The sequence below is a fragment of the Tursiops truncatus genome, chromosome 4 (genome assembly GCF_011762595.2).
Source record: "Tursiops truncatus isolate mTurTru1 chromosome 4, mTurTru1.mat.Y, whole genome shotgun sequence".
In the NCBI taxonomy this organism is placed as follows: Eukaryota; Metazoa; Chordata; class Mammalia; order Artiodactyla; family Delphinidae; genus Tursiops; species Tursiops truncatus.
This window is the reverse complement of record NC_047037.1, coordinates 91,093,182-91,114,955: the sequence shown is the minus strand read 5'-3', so window position 1 is coordinate 91,114,955 and position 21,774 is coordinate 91,093,182. Positions and strand designations below refer to the sequence as shown.

Below are 21,774 nucleotides of genomic sequence, written 5' to 3'. Positions count from 1 at the left end.
TATTTTTTGAAAGACAACAAAGAAAAATATGTACTAGAAGGAACTTAGCACATCACCTTGTGTCTATATCTGGGGAAAAAAATTAGATTCTCAAACTTTGCAACATTCTTAACAGAAAATAATAGAATTTCATTGTTTGGTTACTGTAAACAATTATCAAAGTTAAGAGTTCAATGGTTGTTTTGCTATCATTAATAATTTGCTTTGAACGGTATTAAGACTTTAAACAGCCTTAAATAAACAGTATTTTTCAAAGTATTGAAATACATCTCTTAGGTAGTCTAAAAAAGAAATGGAACAAAACACGACAGCAATATTACTTCCCATAAGAGTTGCAATTGATTACAGCCAGACTCTATGAGTAGAATATCAAGATCTGCTTTCTACTCAATTATTTTCTGTGGGAGGGGATGGGTTAGCAGTAAAACTGATGTGAAAAAAAGAGGGAGACTTTCCTAATCAAACATATACTTGTTACTTATTTTGTAAGAGACGATGAAGAATCCCCAAATGGGGCCTGAGTCTCCATATCAGCAACAGACTTCGACTATTGCTTATTAAGTGAAGTTCTATGTAATTGCTTTCTCTTTTCTGAGATAGGCTTGGTGTCTGCAATAAGAGAAAATATGTAATATCTATGCACCCTCTGCTTAAAAATCTCTTTGTTTAGAAATCACATTGGCTAAGTGTTTAATGTTTCCATAAATGAGTAAGAAGATACTCCGCCTCAGTGTCTCAGATGAGTAATAAAGTTGTCACAGAATGTCCTGTGGAAAGTGGTAAAGGGTTAGAACACCCACTTAGAATGGCCACCTGGTCTAGCTGTCAGATCTCAGCTACATCATAGTCAACCCCTTTGGCATGCACATTCATCTCTGTATCTCTACATGTTAGGCCTATTTATAAAAAATCCCACCTTGTGGGGAGGGGAGGCAGGGAGATGCACATCTGGTAATAATGGTTTTGCTAAGATTTTCATTTAGTCATAAATTTAGAGAGAATCAAGACCTTCCTAACCAGTCTCTGTATTATTGTGTTAATTTCTTCCTCAGTGAAATAAAAAACAGTACTCTTTTCCTCAGAGCTAACAAGTTACACAACATTTAACTCATTTGTGTTAGGCTTCTCTTTTTTTTTTTTTTTTTTGCCATTCCAGCAGGGCAGCAGGCAGGATCTTAGTTCTCCACCAGGAATCCAACCTGCATCCCCTGCAGTGGAAGCATGGGGTCTTAACCACTGGACTGCTAGGGAAGTCCCTAGGCTTCTCTTAAAAGCACAAATACTTATTTCATTGGTTAGGTTTATTAATAACTTACAGTCTGTATAAATGATTATGACCAGAATATGAATGTATGTCCTCTATACCAAGTTAGAAGAGAAGGGATAGAAGTTTTGCCTCCAGGGGAGATTTAGAAGCACTGTGTGGCATCGTGGGAGGACAGGGGAGTGTGCGCTGTCTCTGTGGAGCTTTAGGACAGCCACAGACCACATGGAGAATGAACATTGGGGTATTGGAGGTGAGAGAAGAGAAAGCCCCAAGCTGTGAGAGAAGTAAGCAGAACGAAGTTAGTTAAGGAAAGGTAAATTGCACCAACCTGAAAACTGTGCCCAAGATTCAGGTGGTGGTAATTGCCATAAAAAGTTTTTAAAGGATGGGGCAGGAATTCCAATTGAATCTTGTCCTTGGATCTTCTAGAGTACAAGAAAGGGACTGTACTTCTTTCAGTTCCTCCTATTCCCGTGGCCTCCCTGAATGGTCAGAATGTGGATACTCAGAACCCAAGGCATTCTAGCACAGTCTTCCACTTGTTCAGGCAAAACTGTATGGGGTTTTAATGAAATTTGAAACAGTCCTTCTACTTACCTGTGTGAGTGTCCTCAGGAATCAGAGGAATAGAGATAAGAAGCCACAGAACAGGGCCTTAAAGCTAGAAATTGTCCCAATCCAGGCCACCCTCTGGGCTAATACACCCATCAAAGCAAATTTTTCTCACTAATATGGTTTCAAAACTAGTCGTAAAGGCCCTTGTTAATGACCTGATAATTGTTTTAATAGGTCCTCAGTCAAGTGTGAAGTCCTGTGGTTGACATGAAGTATGGGGAAATTTCACTCCTGGTGTATCTAGAAGAGCATCATGAAGCATTCCTGCTTACAGTTTGGCTTACTTAGCAATACAAATTTATTTACTGTATCCATAAAACTGTCTCTGACTGCCTATGGAAGTCTCCATTCAGGTTGGCTCTGTGAGAGGAATGCTGAGAAAATACTCGGTAAGCAGTGCCTTTACTTTTTCTGGAGAGCTTCTTCAGTGGGCAGTGAAGTCATTTTGTTCAAATTCTCTCTGCTTCCTTCACATGAAGACACCTCCCCAAATCCCAGGAGGAAAATAACCTTTATTTTTTATTTATTTTAAAAATAAATTTATTTATTTTATTTACTTACTTTTGGCCATGTTGGGTCTCCGTTGCTGCACGTGGGCTTTCTCTAGTTGTGGCTACTCTTTGTTGCAGTCCAGAGCTCTCTCGTTGTGGTGGCTTTTGTTGCGGAGCACGGGCTCCAGGGTGCACGGGCCTCAGTAGTTGTGGCACACGGGCTCAGCAGTTGTGGCTCACAGACTAGAGTGCAGGCTCAGTAGTTGTGGCACACGAGCTCACTTGCTCGGCGGCATGTGGGATCTTCTGGGAGCAGGGCTCTAACCCATGTCCCCTGAATTGGTAGGCGGATTCTTAACCACTGAACCACCAGGGAAGCCTGAAAATAACCTTTAAAAAGCATTTGTCCAGATTTACATTCAATTCATATTCATACATTCATTTATTTCAGAAACACTTATGGAATACCTCCTATGTACCAGGCACCATTCTAGGCACTGGGGATATAATACTGAATAAAATCTATGGCATTAAAGAGGACATATTCTAATGAGAGAAACAGGATGTATGTGTGTATATACACACATGTATATAGGCATATGCAGTATATGTAGAGAAAAACACATATATTCCTAAGTAGTAAGTTCTATGGAAAAAGAATAAAGAAAAAAATGGAATAAGGAGTGCTGATGGTATGATAAGGAAGGAATTTTATTTTGTTTTATTTAGGGTGATTAAGGAAGGCTGGCATTTGAGCTGAAGGATACTAGGAAGGAAGTGAGGAAGGAAGGAAGTGAGGAAACATGTCAGGAAGGTATCTGGTGGAAGAAAGTTCCAGATAGAGGAAAGAAAAACAAAGACCCTGAGAGGAGAGCACACTTGGTATGTTTCAGCAGCAGCAGGGAACCCAGTGTGGCTGACAGTGCCTAAGGAAGAGAGAAGTTAGGAGAGGAAAGAAGTGGAAGGAAGATCTCATAGGACAGTATAGGCCATTGTGGACACCAGGGTTTTTCCTCTGACTGAACTGGGAGAGTTCTTAGTGGGAGAGTTCATGATCTGTTACATTTGCAAAGATCTCTCTGGCTATTGTGGAGGTCACACTATATATGTATGTGAAAGAGAAGGGGAGGGTAGCCATTATCATTAGTGGACTTGAAGATGCAAGGGGAGGGAGTGTTGTAGAAGGTTGTAACTATAGCCTTAGGGGAGAGGTGCCCTACGGGAGCTGTCATCAGGAACACAGGTGGAGGAACTCAGGTCTTACAAACCTTAGCCTAAAATGGAAAGACCCAGGGGAATAAAAACTCTGACCTCCCAGTCTTCTTGTACTTAGATCAGCTGCTGGCATTAGTCAACCAGAAGCCAGAGGGCAGGGAAGTCCAGTTGGTATCATCCATAGAAGGCATCTTGCCCAGGAACAGAACAGGAAGGAACTATGTTGACCTGAGGTGCAGGGGAGAATATCTAGCATTCAGATAAGCCTAGAGAAAAGAAGGGAACACAGAAGATCACAGATAGAAAAGTAGAAACAAATCTTAAGTACCCGATGATGTTCTTGAGTTACCACACTGCATCTGGAACTACCAACTCCAGCAATTTTTTCTTTTGAAATAATTTTAAACTTAGAGAAAAGTTACAAAAATAGCAAAGAGTTCCCATATAACTTTCACCCAGCTCCCCCCATGTAAACATCTTGAATACCCATAATAAAGTTACCCAAACTAAGAATTAATATTGGTATAATACTATTAACTATACTGTAGCTTTTATCTGGGTTTTTCCAGTTTTTCTGCAATTGTTCGTTTTTTCTGTTTCAGGATCCATTGCAAGTTGTCACACTGAATTTAGTTATTATGTCTCTTAGCTTCTTTCAGTCTGTGGCAACTTCTCAGTCTTGCCTTGTTTTTTATAACCTTCACACTTTGGAAGACTACTAGTTAACTTGTAGAATGTCCCACAATTTGGGTTTATCTGATGTTTTCATATGATTAGACTATACATTTTGGGCCAGAAAAACAAAGAAGTGATGAGCCCTTCTCAGTGTATCAGAAGGTACATGATGTTAATATGTTTTATTACCTAATTACTAATATATCTTAATGCATATTATGGTGACTTTGATCTCTTAGTTCACATGGTCTCAGATAGGTATAAACTTCCTTTATGTGAAATGATTAAATACTTATATTATTGAAGCCCCTGTTAGTTGATATTATCTTACTTGCAGATGGATACATCCTAACAAATACATCAATCTTCCTACTTATCTTCCTATTCCTAAGTGTACTTTATCTACTGAACGACAAAATGAATAACAATCAAGAGTCCTTAAATTGTATATTTAAAACCTGTGCATATAGTCAATTTATGGAAAACCGAAGTGGCCGAATTGCATTTTCATTTCCTTGACTTTAAATTTCTTGAAACTAAATGGTAAGTGCATGATTAAAACAAGAAAACATTTAATGATGAAATTAAAGAATTGAAAGTTAGGAGGAATTAGAGTAATTATTAATCTTATAGAGTAATTAAATTCCTGTATTATTACAGAATTTTCTTTGCCAGATTTAGTGATGACTCTTTATCAGTTACTTCAACACTTTGTAGAGAGCACAGTACATTGCAAGGTAACTGTTTGGGCAGCTATCTCTATTTTATTTTTAATTCTTCTTTATGCTGAGCTAAAATCTGTCTCACTATTATTTGTCCCAATCACCCTATCCACTGGAACTTTTCAGAAAAAAAAAAAAAAAAATCCAAAAGAACTCTTCTAAAGGCAGCCTTAAAACATTTAAAATTGCTAGTTTTGTCTCATGAAACTAATTACTAGGATGAGATCAAGGACAGAAGACCTCTGTGGTACTATGCCTCTTCCACCCATGATGGCCTCAATTGATTAATCCTGTTTGAGCCCAGTTGTTCATCTCTAAATCCATTTAAGTATGTTATTCATACAACACTGCTTTATCTTTTTCAAAAGGACACCTTAAGAGTGAGTTAGAGAAACACTAATAAAACAAACTCCCCAAATTTCAGTGATAATACAAGAGAACTTCTTTTTTCTTACTCAAAAAAATCTAAAACCGGTATTTCTGGTAGGCGGGTGACTCCATTCCACATCCAATCAAGGGACCCAGGCTCCTTACATTTTGTGGCTCTGCCATCCCCTAGGGTCAGCTGGGTAAAATGCATAAGAGAAAGAACTCCTGCTTCCTAAAACCTCTCTCCTGGAAAGGGTACATGTTATTTTCAGTCACATTTCATTGGCAAAAACTTGTCACATGGCCACACCAAGAAGAAAGGAACATGGGAAATATAATCATAACAGGCAGCTACCTCCCAGGGATATGTCCAGAATATAGAGGGAAAGTACTTATGTTTATTTATTAAGTGTTAGCTGCCTTTCTCAGGTAGCTTTGTTAAACATTTTCTGAAGTACAGTTATACTGTGTCTGGGGTATTTCTCTGACCTAATATTCTGGTGCAGGGGTCTAGACATTTTCTGTGAAGAGCCTGATAGTAAATATTTCAGGCTTTGCAGGTCATGTGATCTCTATTGCAACTAGTTAACCCTATCACCGGATGGGAAAGCTACCTTAGACATAATGCAAATAAATAAATGTAACCCTATTTTAATTAACTTTTATTTATGGACATTGAAATTTGAATTTCATATAATTTTCACAGGGTATGAAATATACTTTTTCGATTTTCTTTCAACCATTTAAAAATGTAAAAACCTTGGTTCTCAGGGCATACAACAACGGGCTGCAGGCCAGGTTTGGCCTGTAGGCTTTACATGGCTGATCCCTGATCTAGTATCACCCTTTATAAAGGAAGTGAGATTAATACATTAAGATTTGATTTTAGTGAATACTAAGCCTTAATACTCACTTATTTCCCCCAAAGTTCTGATAAATCATTTATTAATTAGAATGTATTCTGCAAATCACATGGTATCTAAGTCAATTCAGCAAGTTGATATCATACTATATTAGTTATATAGCTATAATATATGAAATACCCATGAAGTACAATCACTTTACATGCATTATTTTAGGTCTTAAGAAATATCCCATGACATAGCTATTACCACTCCCACTTTATCATTGAAGATACTGAGGCTCAAAGTAGCTAAGAACTATCTTGATCATATTTCACACAGCAAGAAATGGAAAAGCCAGATTTCAAACCCAAGCTGGATAAACAACCTATGCTCTTTTCACCACACCAAATTTCCCTGGCCTTAACCGGTATCAGCTCATTAAAAGCCAATAGCTATTCTTTTATTTTCTCTCTTCACCTGTATTTGGGCTCTATTGTACCTTTTCATATATATTTTACCTTTTCAACTTGAAAATAATTTTCCTTCAATGGAGCCAAACAGCACAGCTAATGGCAAATGACACTGAGTATAGTAAGTAGTTCTGTATGAGGAAACATTTCTTATTGTAAAAAGTGGCTCTGAACTCATGATACCCATTATTGACAGAGTGAGCAGGAGAAAACGCTCACAATAAAGAACACACTCTCTGAAGACAGAAGATAAAAGCAAGTAGGACGTCAGTAGTTCTGCCCTTGAGCTCTGCAGAAGTTTAAGCCTTGCTCTATTACGAACTCGTATGACCTTGGGTAATATACTTAACCTCTCAGTTTTCTAATCTCAGAATTGCTTATTGAATTTTATACTCTGACCTTTTTACAAAGGGACTTGAGGTAACATTGATGAATCAAATTTAACACCTATTTTGGAAAACTCACAAGGTTGCTAATCGGCATAAATTGCAAGTAAGGGTTTGTGAAAGTGCTTTTTGAATTGCAGATACTTCACAAATAAAAGCTATTGTTATGACTATTCTAGATTTCACCACTGATCATTTTCAGTTAAGGTCACAATATACCGATACTCACTTTATCGAATATAGACTCTTCAGTGAGAGTAATGTTATTTGCCCCTTTCCTCAGTGTATAAATTTTAAACTGACGAATCCATTAATCTCTGTTTATATTTGCCCTTTGGATGAAATTTGTCTTTAATAAAAGTATAGGCCTTGCCTAAGTGCAAAGATCATGTCTCATAATAAATCTATGCCCTTGAAATACTGTATGAATTTCTAACTATAGTCATTAGTGAAATATTATTTTGTAGGATAAAAGTAATCATTTTACAGCTCATTGACCCTTCAATGGTGTTTTCATGGGGATGTTACAGGCAAGACGAGATGATGCAGCATCAGCAGAACAGGTGAAATCAATATCTGTCTACCACAGCCTTTCCCCCATCTCATGCAGTAAAATTCAGTAAAAAGAAAATTGATATGCACAGTATTAAATAACTTAACAACAAAGAGCTGGAGAAATTCTTTGTAGCGACACATCCTGCAATACACAAGTCTCTTCTTGGCAGACTATTTGCTTTTAACCATTTGAGGCTCCTCACATTTCCGCTGCAGCTGGAGCACATCCCAAGGCACTTCCTGCCTCTTCAGATTTTTGGCACAGGGCCGTTTCTGTTCCACTTGGCTCTCCTCGAGGCATCTGATTTGTTGCTATGAAGATCCGCTTTGTCTTCTCTACTGTTGTCTTCATCATAAGTGAAAGATGTCTGATCTACTTTTCACAGACAGCTCTACTCCCTTTGATGTGTGCGGGGGACATGAAGGGAGCAGCGGGTGCCATTCTTCTTTATTTTTTGACACTAAACAGTTTATATTTGCACTTAGGGAGAACATAACCAAAGCCAATTGTCTTATTACATAAAAATGCCACATCATATTTAGGGAGCCCTCACCAAGATCTAACCAGATCTACACTTTACCCAGATATCAGAGGAAAGCCTTTAGCATTTAGTAATGTTAAAACAGTAATAACGATTGACTTCTGTTTAGCTGTTATCAATCAGATTCCAAAATGTGCATTTATTTTGACCCAGCAGTACAACTTCTAGGAATTTATCCTACAGACTGGCAAATGTGCATCAAGAAATACGTATAAAGATTCACAATGCTCGGTTACAGTGGCGCCATGTCAGCAACAGCCTGCAGCTAAGGAACACTTACCCACTTTAGATAGAGAACACGCTCTCCTGTCCACTTCAGGAGTCCTGTCCACTTCAAAGAGTCTCAGCTCAGCACTCTTTATTCACTGCTGATACCTTCTTGTTCCTTAAAGGTACTTATGCGTGTGACACCCATATATGCTTTTGAAAGGGCAACGTCTCTACAACTATAGGAGCATATGGAAGTGAAGGAAAACACAACCTATATAAGAAGAGTATTTCCTTTTGTGTCATTGACCTGTTTGATTTTAATAAAGGAAGTATTAAATGAATATATGTAGAAATATGAAGAGAGAATAAATACATAGAATGATAAAATTAGAAATCCTCTTTTATCTTTGCCCCCAATTCTCCATCCCCACATTTCCCAGCTGTAAGTATTAACAGTTTTATAACTATCTTTCCAGTACACATTTTCAAGTGTGCATTTGTAGGTGTGCAAGTGCATGCATGCACAGTTCTCATAAATGAGAGCAAAATATACATCTTGTTCCATGACTTATTTTTTAACATAATGATAGAGCCCTTTCCATATAAGTACATAGAGATCTGCCCCACAATTTTTTTTTTTTTTTTTTTTTTTTTTTTGCGGTACGCGGGCCTCTCACTGTTGTGGCCTCTCCTGTTGCGGAGCACAGGCTCCGGGCGCGCAGGCTCAGCGGCCATGGCTCACGGGCCCAGCCGCTCCATGGCATGTGGGATCTTCCCGGACCGGGGCACGAACCCGTGTCCCCTGCATCGGCAGGCGGACTCTCAACCACTGCGCCACGAGGGAAGCCCTGCCCCACAATTTTAATTGCAGCATAATATTCAGAATATAAATCACATTAATTTATTTAATTATTCCATCATTGGTACACATTTAGGCTGTTTGAAGAATAAAAAACTGGAAATAGCCACCATGATTAAAACTGTCAATCTTAACTTTATAAAGTTTGTATTATATAAACAATAGGTACATTTAATATATTTTTCAACTCACACACATTTCTCCCTCTCTCACTTGCCTTCTCTCTAAGATTCAAAATTGCCATATAATAGAGTGTGCTTGGCTCTATGGAAAATTCTCTCCATTAAAATAGACAAATAAACAACAATTTTCAGTAGCAGAAACATCCTCATAGATAAACAAATAAAAGGATTTATTTTTTCTGCTCTGAGTATCTGGAATTCCAGATCTTTCTTTCCCCTCCCCATCCCCGTACTCTCCCTTCCTCACATCTTTCAGTTCTGTTTTTCTCTTTATATTAGCCTCTTAAAAACACTGTTGAAAAAGGTTTCAGGCTTACATCGTCTCTCTGTGGTGATCCAAGAAGAACGAGAGAAATCCTCTCTACCAGTTTTCATATATAAAATCCCCAAAGAGTCTGACTGGCTAATTCTGTAATCAAAAGGTTGAATAATGTGGTTGATCATCCCACCATACTGGATTGAATGGTGGCTCCCAAGAATTCATGTCTTCCTGGAGCCTCAGAATGTGACCTTATTTGGAAATAGGATCATTCCAGATGTAATTAATTAAGATAAGGCCATTCTGAAGTAGGGTAGGCCCTTAATACAATGTGATCGGTGTCTTTATGAGAAGAGAAGAGACGAGACAAAGAGACAGACATGCGTAAAGGAAAGACAATGTGAAGACACACAGGGAGGACACCATGTGATGATGGAGGCAGAGACTGTGATGTATCCACAAGCCAAGGACTGTCAGCAACTACTGGGCTTTAGGAGAAAGGCATGGAATAGGTTCTTTCTCTGAGCCCCCAGGAATGAACCAACACCGTGACCCCTTAATTCTTGATTTCTGGCCTCCTGAACTGTGACAGGAAAAAAAAATTTTTTTTAGCCCGTCTGTGGTACTTTGTTATGGCAGCCCTAGGGAATTAATACACCTACCAAAACCACATGAGTGGGAGAAGGGCAGTTCTTGAAATAATGCAAATGCTATACAAAATTACTAAGAAGAAATATTGAGTAAAACAAACCAAAACAAACAAATGAACAACAACAACAATAAAATTAAAAGTACCTGGTGGGGCTTCCCTGGTGGCACAGTGGTTGAAAGTCCGCCTGCCGATGCAGGGGACACGGGTTCGTGCCCCAGTCCGGGAAGATCCCACATGCCACGGAGCGGCTGGGCCCGTGAGCCGTGGCCGCTAAGCCTGCGTGTCCGGAGCCTGTGCTCCGCAACGGGAGAGGCCACAGCGGTGAGAGGCCCACGTACCTCAAAAAAAAAAAAAAAAAAAAGAACAAGTGAACTGCCTATTTATTCCTCCTACTGAAAAAGAAGGTACGAAAACAGGATGAATAAAGTAACATAAACATTTATTTTTCAGATCTCTTTAGGGTGCCCCTTTGTTTTACATACAGGGATAGAAACATTATACTGTATTTAAACTAGAGGAAAAGAAATAATCTTTCCATATTAGGCCCTGTCTTTGATTTACTCTGTGTTTTTAGGGAAAATGTTTCCCCTGCTTCTCTGAAAAGAGCACTAGATATATTTCCTGTCCTATAGCTACACAGAGCTCAGCTAATGGGAATATTCTATTTAGGATCATGCAGACGGTGAACCTGTGAGCATGTCGTGTATTATTCTCAACAGTCCAAGTCAATGTCCTAACCAGTCAACACTAAACGCGTGATTTAGATTTTTAAGAGTGAACAGGTTCTATTTCTATTGTTTCTTAAGGCAAGGCAGAACAGTCTCTTATTTTGACTGAGGAACATAATTACTGACAGAAGGAAAGTCTAATGGTCTGTTTGAGAACCACAGAGTTGAGTGAAATTTCCCTTTCCCCTATTTTAAATGAAGGACTCCCTTTAGGGTTCAAAACATGTTTCCAGTGTGGTTAAAGTAAATATTTTCATAACATTTAAAAGGAAAAATCAACACTCTTATTCTACTTCATAAAGAATACACAAAGGGATCAACTTAGAGAAAATAAAGATTAAATAATTGTGGCTGGGTTGTATGCCAGGAAAATGGGTCACTTATGCACACATGCACAATCATTCCTTCTACAATTATAGGGAAGCCCTGCTGTTTGCATGGCTCCCCCAACGGCTTATAGTTTAATGGGGTGGGAGGATACACACAGCACTAAGCTAGCAACAGTACAAATGTGTGTAGAAAAAATACTAAGAGGGAATGACAAAGTGTATATTTAAAAGTACCAACCGGATATTAACAGGTGAAGTTTATGGAGAAGGAAATCACAAATTAAAGTGAGCCTTGGAAGATGGCAAGGGGCTGGGTAAGAAGAACAAAGGCCATTAATTGTTCTTTCTTTTTCTTAGGTAAGGAGGTAAGTTTGGGGGGAGAATAAAAAGATAACTCCATCTGGAGCAGTGACTATAAAAAGAGAGTCATGGAAGACAAAGTTGGAAAAAGTTTTGAGAAAAAACCATTTATGCAAGGCAAAGGAAGATGTTTGGATTTTAGACAAAATGGCATGATGAAGACAACTGGGAGCAAGAGAAAAATCATAAGCTGTGAAGTAAGAGAGGCTTGGATTTGAATCCTTGCTCTCCTAAATATGTGAGTCCCTTTTTCCTCCTTATGAAAAGAAGATAATAATATTACTGTATAAATTTATTAGGAGTTTTCACTTAATAATATGTACAAAGTGGCTGAGTCATATAAACCCTTAATATACACTAAAACATCATCCAACTCTTCCATTTTATAGTCGGTGTAGTTGAGTGCTAGAAAAGATTCTGAGTTGGCTAATGACTTGATAAAGACAGTATTTAAGGAAGGTAAATCTGACAGCAATTTGCCAGAAGTCTCGGAGGAAAGGATGCTAGCTGTTAAGCCATTTTATTGGGGTGGGAGCTTGAACCTACTTAAAAATGTATATATAATACAGATCCTCTGGAGAAAGGATACAGGGGCTTCTGATTATCAAAACAGTCCATGATTCCCCAAAAGGTTAAAGATCCTTGCATGTGTTATAGAAGATGCTAGACTATGAAGGACTACAGAAGAGAAGTGGAACATAATAAATAAGATTTAATCACTGTATATGCAAATTAAAGGAAGAATTGAAAATAACACTGGAATCTTAGTCTCGTGTCACATGATACCATTTCCAGAGAGAAGCGAGTGAGTTTAGAAGGAAAGGTGATATGTTTGCCTTTAAACATGTTGCATGTCAGGTATTTGCCAGAATTGCTAAGTAAAATCCTGACTAGACAGAGTTTTGCCTGGATTTGGGTTGCAGGTCAGGAATAGAGATAAAGATAGTTTAAGACAAAGCTTTTTAGTTCTAAGATTACATGGCAAGAGGCCAGGGAGTTATTACATAAGCCACAGGATATAATAAGATAGCTTTGGGGAGCATATTCCAAAATATAGGGAAAATGTTTTAAAAAACTGTAATTCCAAAAAAATTGTAATGCACACTTGCAATGAAAAGTTTTGAAATAGAAAACAATATAACATTTTAAAGGTAAAACATAGGACAGAAAGAATCTGCATTAATTCACTGTTCCTTCCAGGGGTAATTTAGAGAAAAAATTGTGAGAAAGCTGCTACAGAAGGAAGTTAATTTTCTGAGAGTGTGAAAATAAAGTAAAATGAAGAGAGGAACAAAGACTAGGTCTTTGATGTATCCAGAGTTAGAAGGAAGAAGACCCAATTAAGAAGAACGTGTCAAAAAGGCAAGTAGATGTACCAGAAAAATAGAAACCCGGAAAAGACAGAATTTGAAGAACAGGTTGTCAACAATGTCAAGTGCAGCAGGCAGGTCACCTAAAATGAGGAAGAGGCACCAGGTGTTAAGAAGTTAGGGTCTTCTTCCTAAACAAGTCTTTAAAGTAATGTTACAATGTTAAGGTTGTATGTAAAGATGTTTAGATCGTGTTCTAGATTAAGGTTGCAGAATCTTTTCTACTGTAGAAAGCCTTTCAAGAGATCCATAAGCAAACATAAATGCGAATCCCTTAGGCAGATCATTTATTGTATGTGCTCTGTACTCGCCTCACCACACCTCACCTCACCACACCACACCACTCATCCATTTCAAAGTTGATTAGAGGTTGAAGACTGTCAAGAATGGAATAATACATAATCTCAAAACTTAGTACTTCTGGGCTAATGATAGGACAAATCAATTTTTGTTGTTACAGAAGCAGCTTAAATGCCCAGAGCTCTATCATCCAGCCTTCTGTGTTGGTCAAAATGAAAAAACAAAAGTAAAAAACAAAAACAAAAAATCCCGGAAAATCTATTATTATTGTTGTTGTTGGATTAAGAAAACAATACATATCACTCTTGTATTCTTAAGCTGCTAAAACTTCAAATATGCAGTAAAGCCACCGCATTAGAAGGAAATATTCATAATATAGTCACTTTGCCTGACTCTCATGCCATTTCTTCAAAAAAGTACTACAACCCTCTAGTCCAGGCGAAGGGAGCAAGCACTAAACTAGAATTCAGGTCTTCTTTTACTGCTTTTCTCTTGTGACTTGTGCAAGTGACCTTCATTCTATGCATCTCAGCTGGTCTCTGTGTAAGAGGTGAGGACAGTATCTCTCCAGCCCAGTTTGCTACCCTGGGCTTCAGTGTGATAATTTATGATAGGCAGGCAATTGTATCTTTCTTCCTAAACCTGTTTCGAGGATTATACTCCATAGCATCTGTATATGTGCTTAGCATATGGTAGGCATTCAGTGGAATCAGCTGGAGTTCTTTCCAACATTCTCTTCTACCTTAGGGGTCTTTTGGAACAATCGAATGACATAAGCTGCTATGTAGTACCTTACGCATTCGTATGCAATAAATGAGAGGGAGAGAGAGATGAGGGAGGGACAGAGATTGAGACTGAGAAAGAGATGCCTCTTATTGGGAGGTTATATTGAAAGACTACAGAGAGGCCTGAGCTGGAAGATAGCTTAATAGCAAATACTGAATAGAGAAAAAAATTGCCAATTCTGCAGCTTCAGAAATAGATGAGATAGTAGCATTAGGGGGATGAATTTCACATGTGAAAGGATATCACAGTCTTTGAGACTGAGATAGCCACAGCTGGGATATACGTGTCTTGTCCAAAACTATCTTCCACAGGGCTTCCCTGGTGGCGCAGTGGTTGAGAGTCCGCCTGCCGAGGCAGGGGACACGGGTTCGTGCCCCGGTCCGGGAGGATCCCACATGCCGCGGAGCGGCTGGGCCTGTGAGCCGTGGCCGCTGAGCCTGCGCGTCTGGAGCCTGTGCTCCGCAACGGGAGAGGCCACAACAGTGAGAGGCCTGCGTACCGCAAAAAACAAAACTATCTTCCACAAAAATGATAAGCAAAAACGGGAATAAAAGTGACATTTAACTCTTTAAAATATCCTAACTCTGATTTTCAGATCAGTAAGGATAAATTTTCCCTTTAGATAAGACTGTAAGTGGACATCTTTGTCAGAGAATACTTTTTTGCCAAGCACCCTAGTACTATGGCTTTCAAATGTTTTTGACTCTGACTCATGTATTTAAAGGACATACAATAATACCTAGCCATTTTATGTGAAATACATGCTGATATTTTCTATTCTAAATGGCTTTCTCAAGGTGCTAATGACTCATGATCTGTACTTTTAAACAAAAACAACAAAAACCCCAACCTCTTTAGTAGTAGTTACTTTTATATGTCAACACTAAATGCAATGGTATCAGAAATGAACTTTTGTTTTATTTTTAAATTTTTTAATAAACAGACATTTATGATTCAGGATCCATTTTAGATAGTACTTTGGTATCTATATTATTCAAGTCATATAACTAGATATACATTTCTTACTGAGGTTGGATTGTATCAATTAGTATGATCATATTTCCTGCAGCAACCCAGACTCAACATCTCACCAAGGGAGGTCATTCGTTATGAAAGGTATCAGGTGAGAGAGTGATGGTTATGCATAAAAGATTACCTCCACTTAGGAAACACAAACAGACAAACACCCCAAAACCTCAAAGTGCATGTATTCTGGTTTGGTTCATTACACCAAAAGAAAAGCCAACATATGAGGCTCTAGCTTAGAGTTCCCTTAAACTCCAGTGCTTTATGAAAAATTTTCTGATTTATTTTGTAGTAACTAATAAAAATGTATTTGAAATGATTTAAAACTGAAGGTGCTTTATTATTATCAAGGATTCTCAGATATTTTGTAAAGTTCTCTTTAGAGACACTTTTTTTTTTTGGGGGGGTACGCGGGCCTCTCACTGTTGTGGCCTCTCCCGTTGAGGAGCACAGGCTCCGGACGCGCAGGCTCAGCAGCCATGGCTCACGGGCCCAGCCGTTCCGCGGCATGTGGGATCCTCCCGGACCGGGGCACGAACCCGTGTCCCCTGCCTCGGCAGGCGGACTCTCAACCACTGCGTCACCAGGGAAGCCCTAGAGACACTTTTGATCTAATCTAGGGATCCTGATACTGATGGGTAGAAGATGCAAAACACTAAACATAAACAGATAATACCAGTGAGTGGTATTAGTATAAGGAAAGTACAGTCATCCCTCAGCATCCGTGGATTTTGGTACCCACAGGGGCTCAATTTCCATACATAAAATGGCACAGTACAACAAATAGCTATGGATGTGACACCGTGGATATGGGGGGATGACTGCAGCACCATACAACCAAATGAAGGAACACACTGTATTGTGTGCTCATAAAGGAATTGGAGTTATGGGCTGAATGACCGTCTTAGATTTTCCTCAACACATAAACATATATTCTAACAGAGTTGTCAGATGAAATACGGTACACACATTTATTTTGTACAAATATGTCCTAATTATTGCATGGGACATACCTACCCTAAACAATTATTCATTATTTACCTGAAATTCAAATTTAACTGGGCATTCTGTACTTTTGTTTGCTAAATCTGGCAACTCCCCTCCTAGCATGATTTGTGGCATATCAAAGGCGCTGTAAAATAACTCCAGAAGCAGAAAGTTGTGGCAGAAAGAGCAAAGACTTTTGCAGATAAATCTGGATTCAAATTCTGCTTCTACCAGGATTTTATTTTGGAAAAGATTTTCATAAGATCTTATTCTGACCTTCCCAAGGCAGTGCCATGTGCTCTGAATCCCTACTTTCTCGTCACCATCAATATTACTCTGCTCTCAACTGGTCTTCCTTTGGAAATGAGCACATTTATGTTATAACAGGAGACCCTAAGATTCCTGTATTTAAACTCTTAGAAAGGAAGGGCTTTTAATTCTCACCTTTTTTTGATAGCTTATTATCTACTATACCTGTTGCCCTAGATAGACACCTAGGAGAAGGCTCATCTCCACAACACCTGCCTTTTTCTAATGTGTGGGCAAGGGAAAATCCCCTGGAGCACGGCTACTGATGGGCAAGAACTTGATAAACTACCATTAATACTAACATGCCTACCATGTACATTATGCTGGGCTGGGTGGCAGAAATCTGAACACGGAGGAAATTTACATAATAACATTTATTTATGACTTGGTCAATGACTTTGCACAGCACATTCCATAGGTTGTCCCTTATTAGCAATGCATAGATCTACACGCTGTGTGAAACTGCAACAAAGCTAGAGCTTTTACACAGCAGTTCCAGCCTTACGTTGATAGTCAGGCACTCTGCAATACACTGTAGTTCAGATTTATTCTGAACACATCTGTACGTTTAGCATACCCCAGAAAAAGTACTCAAGGGAGTTGAAATCTGCTGAGTGGGTAACCCATTCCACATGGCCACATGGGCCAATGCAGATTTGGAAATTATCATCCAATTAGTCCCTCACCACTCTGGCATAATGGGGTGGTACACAATCCTATGGGAACTCTTCTAAGTGCCCTTCCCTTAGCTTGTAAAGCGTAGCATTAGTTCATTAATTGATCACTAAATGGGTTGGTTTTGTATGGTCAACATTTATTTATGTTTCCCAACTTTATGACCAAACTGTAGCTGGCATTTATTACTAATATACATAATATATGCTTTGTTATTAAACTTATGACAATCCCGTAAGATATCACTATTACCTCCATTTTACAGATGAGAAAATAGAAGCAGAGAGGTTATATAACCTCACCAAGATCACACAGTTAGTAATTGATGGAGCCAGCATTTTAACTCAGGCAAACTGAACTTAGAGTCCATATTCTTAACTCCTAAGTAATGCTGCTGGGTAACATTAGAGTAATACATGGTAGTAATGAAACCATTTCCTGGTGCAAGTATCACTTCCATGCAATGAAGTCATTTTAGACAGAGTTGTATCTTTATTTGTAATGGGATCTAAGCCAGAGAATTTCATTTTGAGAGACACTATTCATCACCTCGGGCTAAGAGTTAGCTGGATACCTTTGCCAAATGTCAGCGATTCAATTACATTCCAAACTGAGGTTTTATTCAGACATTATTTTGGATTTGTTTTCTACTTGCAAGCTACCTAAATTTCTTTTTTTTGCTGTTGTTACAACATAGTAGATACTTCAGTGTTAAAATCTTATTTAAGACTAAACACGGAAACTTGATTTGGAAGGCTGAGATAAAACATCCTCAAAAAGCTTTCTGTATTTGTAGATTTAAACCCTCAGATTCTCACTTTAATCGCAAAAGAGAAGTTATTGAATAAGAAATTTTAAGTGATTTTTTAACCGCGTTTTAAAAAATACTATGCTATTGAAAAGAAAGAAAAGAATTGCTCTTTCTATTGTATATTACATGGCCAAAGGGGCAACTCCCTTAACTGACTGGAGGAAGTTAGCTGTTGGTTTCAAAAATCACTCTTTCCAGAGAAGTAGGGTGTGTGACTCAGATTTCCACACCAAGGTGGTCCCTGAGAGAAGACTTTAGATGTAGAAGAGGTAATGTTAAATTCTCTGGTATCACTTATTATTTCCCTCAGGCAAGAACCTCAATCTGAAAATGACACGTTACATGTGCTTCTTCCTTTACTTTTTTAAAAGGTTTTTATGTCTTTCAGTTTTCATGTGTGCTCTTGATTGGTATCTTTCTATAAATAAATGTACTTAGAATGAAAAAGTCATTCCAATCCTCAGCTGAGAGATCTTTTATATCCATCTCCCAGAGAGGGGAGATGAAATTTGATTTGAAACTGAACATACACAACTTGGCATACAGATTTCCACACTTTTCAAAGGTCTTAAATGGTCAAGATGATGAGAAAAATGAGAAAGAAAAATAAGAGGACAAGAGTTATCATTATTTGGGAACTCAGTGTACCCCTCATACCATGGTAGGTATTTTTCACACCGCATTAAATTTAGTCTTACTCCATTTTACTGAGGCATGTGATATGTGGAGACATAAAAATAACTTGTCCCAAATTATGTATGTAATATAAGTACCGTAACCAGGATTCAAAATTAAAATAAGAACGCAGGATCTGTGATGCTTCCATGATTTCACTCTTAGGGATTCAGGCCTAGTGTTGGGTGCTAAACACTCTGAAAGTGGCTAAAGAAGTAGAAATTCCCCAAAACCTCTAGAAAATTGAAATAAAAAATTAACTTCTAAAAATATTTTCAAAGTTAATGTTCCAATAGTAGCTTGGCATCCATAAAAGACAAATTTAACTGGGAAAATACATAACTGACCTTTGATACATGAGATTCCTGAAAAATTTCACACATACTTAGGGTCACATGTTAAGCATTTTGTTTCCAATATAAGATGTATGTTTAGAAATTAGTTTGGTTGACCCTGGAACTTAGGTATTATATTAACTCCAAAGCCTTCTGGATTGTAACCCCTTTGGCATTATGCCATCTTTCATAATTGTGGGTTTTTTCCTTCATAAGAACCACAGTTTCCTATTAAGCAGGAAGTGATAGGTTACTGTAATCCATGCAGTAACTGCCTGTCAGCGTGACATTTTTTTCAGTAGCATTTACTACAATACAGAAGGCTTAGGTGTGCCCTAATTATGGGATTTCTTTTTAATGCTTCTTATATGTGGGAACTGAGCCTTTTGATTCATTAATTCATTCAGGTAATATTTACTTTATTGAGTACTTTGTAGACATCTAGTTTTGTCCAAGGCACCAAAGATATAATGGTGAATAAACACAGTCTAGTGGAGGAGATATTAATCAAATAATCAGCAGCGATTGTAAAATTGCAATTGTGATACGTGCTAAGACATATGGTGCTCTGAGATGGAACAGTAGGGAAATTAACCTATGCAGAGAGATTGGGAAAATTTCCCTAGAGGAGTGACGATTAATCTGAAATCTGAAGGACACATAGAAGTAAATTAGGACTGAGAGGAGGAAGAAGAGTTCTATCCTTTGAATCCTGATTGGGGGTGGGGTGGTGTTGAGGGAACAAACCAAGGGGCTGGGGCTCATTAAGCAAGGGTAAGCAAGGCAGGGAGATAGGGAGGGAGGGTGAGGGCAATCATGAGAGGCTGAGGGGCAGATGAGGGGGTTTCAAGGCTGAGAGGAGAGGGGATTCAGGAAGGAGTAACACAATGAGATTTGTGTTGAAATGTTTGCAGAGGTCTCTTTAGATGCAATGGGGAAATGCATGAAAGGGGATAAGAATGGATGTTAGTAGACCACTTAAGAGGTGTCCGCAGCAGTCCAGTCTGGGGGTGTGGTAGTGATGATGGAGGTACAGACAGAGAACAGATGTGTCTAGATTATCTATGAACAGATGCTGGTGATGAGTTAGGTATAGTATGATAGGTGGCGAAGAAGAGGACTTGTTTAAAAGGACTTGGGTTTCTCAGTCTCTATGCTCCCCATTCATTCAAAATGGACCAAACTAGGATGAGAGTAAAGAAAGATGCTGAACCCAGTTTTGTACATGCTGAGATGGAGGTACCTTACAGGTTGGTGTAAGCTGTTTCTTTTTGCAACTGAATTTGTATTTTATCAAATACTTTATATTATGCATACTATGTAATTATATTCCTAATTAACTTAGCAAAATAGCTATGTCTTTAGTTTGGGTGGCTTAAACCTTATACTTCCCAGCTGAAAGCACTATTTCTTAAATGCTTCCCGAAAAACTATTTAACATAAGAAAATCAGTAAACTGAATTATTAAAAAATACAGATTGGAGGTGACAGAGATAAAGCAACCTGTTCCGAGTTCTCAAAGCTATGAAACTTTGGAATGTTAATTAGAAAACAAATCACAGATTCCCTTGAATTAGGATGTGTCTGTATTGTGATGAGGGGAAGTCACTTCAAATTCATGTATCTGTTTCCCTTAAGTATTTCTCCTCTATGTACCTTTTATGGGAAACAACGAAACTGTAACACAATTCCCTAGCACTCTTACTCCTGTAGGTTTTGCTTCCTTTTCATTAAGTAAAGGCAACGACTCAAAGCGAAATGAATTTTGTCATTGTGAACTCTATTCAATGAGCAGTCACTTGCCACTGGGTGTAGCAGAGGCAGAGAGGCTTAACCATCTCTCCTTCTTTTATCTTGAATAGTTAAAAGAAGCTTCATCTTTTCTGAGCCTTAGCGCCTGTATGCATCTTCCTCCCCTGATTTTAAGGCTCATAGTTGGTGTTTCCTCCCCATGTGTCTGGAGGTGTCTCAGTGAATTAGCCTGGTCCTCCTACCTATGAACCATGGTAGAAAATTACAGAAATAAGAATAAATAATAGCTAAAACCACACCTGTGGGAAATCTCAAGTAATCACAAACTACTCTACAAAACAAAATTGATGTACATTTGTTTAGATGAAGCCAGGGGTATCTAACTGCATTTAGGCAATCCTGAAGGTATTACAAGTTATTCTACTTTGCAGAAGGAAAATAAAAGTTTAGGAATGAGGAATATTTAGGCTGCAAATGGAAGGATGAGTAAAATTACTGTTTATCCAAGATTGAAAGAAAAGAAAAAAATAGACTTTCATGTTCAGGAGGAAAGTTTGAAGCATGGTATAGATAAAATTTGAGATTTTGTGAAGACTTGTTAGATTTCATGTTTCATTTCCTTGAACTCTACAAATGTAGTCACATCTACATTTCTTTATAATATATTCAAATGTATCCAGCTTTTAAAAGATGCATCATTAATAATGCAATAAATAAAAGCAACACTTTCAGCCTTAAAATGGTATGGTTGATAAGATTTTAAAAGTCTATAAAGTTGAGATGATAACATGGAAGCAGGATTTTCTTTCCCCTTTAAAAAAGTGCCAATGACTGCCAAGGGCCCCATTCCCAGAGATCACGGTTTGGTTATTTAAGGATGGGGCCTGGTAATCAGTATTTTTAATGCTCTCAGGCAACTGTGATATGTAGTCTAGCTGGAGAATCACCTATGTGAGAGACAGTTACACTAGTTATAAACTGTGTAAAATGAATCAAACATCTCTGTATGGTCATCAG

General features: G+C 38.3%; 1 long non-coding RNA gene across 5 annotated transcripts in view; it reads right to left on the bottom strand.

Moving 5' to 3' along the window:
* The window catches only part of LOC141278593 (uncharacterized), a 148,153-nt gene extending 137,330 nt beyond the window's left edge, over positions 1–10,823 (bottom strand). The window contains exons 1-2 of one of the 5 annotated variants that reach the window (XR_012331539.1): positions 2,444–10,823; positions 1,596–1,749 (exon numbers count right to left, since the gene is read on the bottom strand). This is a non-coding gene — a long non-coding RNA (uncharacterized lncRNA). The remainder of the gene's footprint in view (positions 1–1,595; positions 1,750–2,443) is intronic. The other 4 variants (XR_012331537.1, XR_012331540.1, XR_012331536.1 and 1 more) reach the window with 4 other exon arrangements.
* Positions 10,824–21,774: the final 10,951 nt, after the last annotated feature.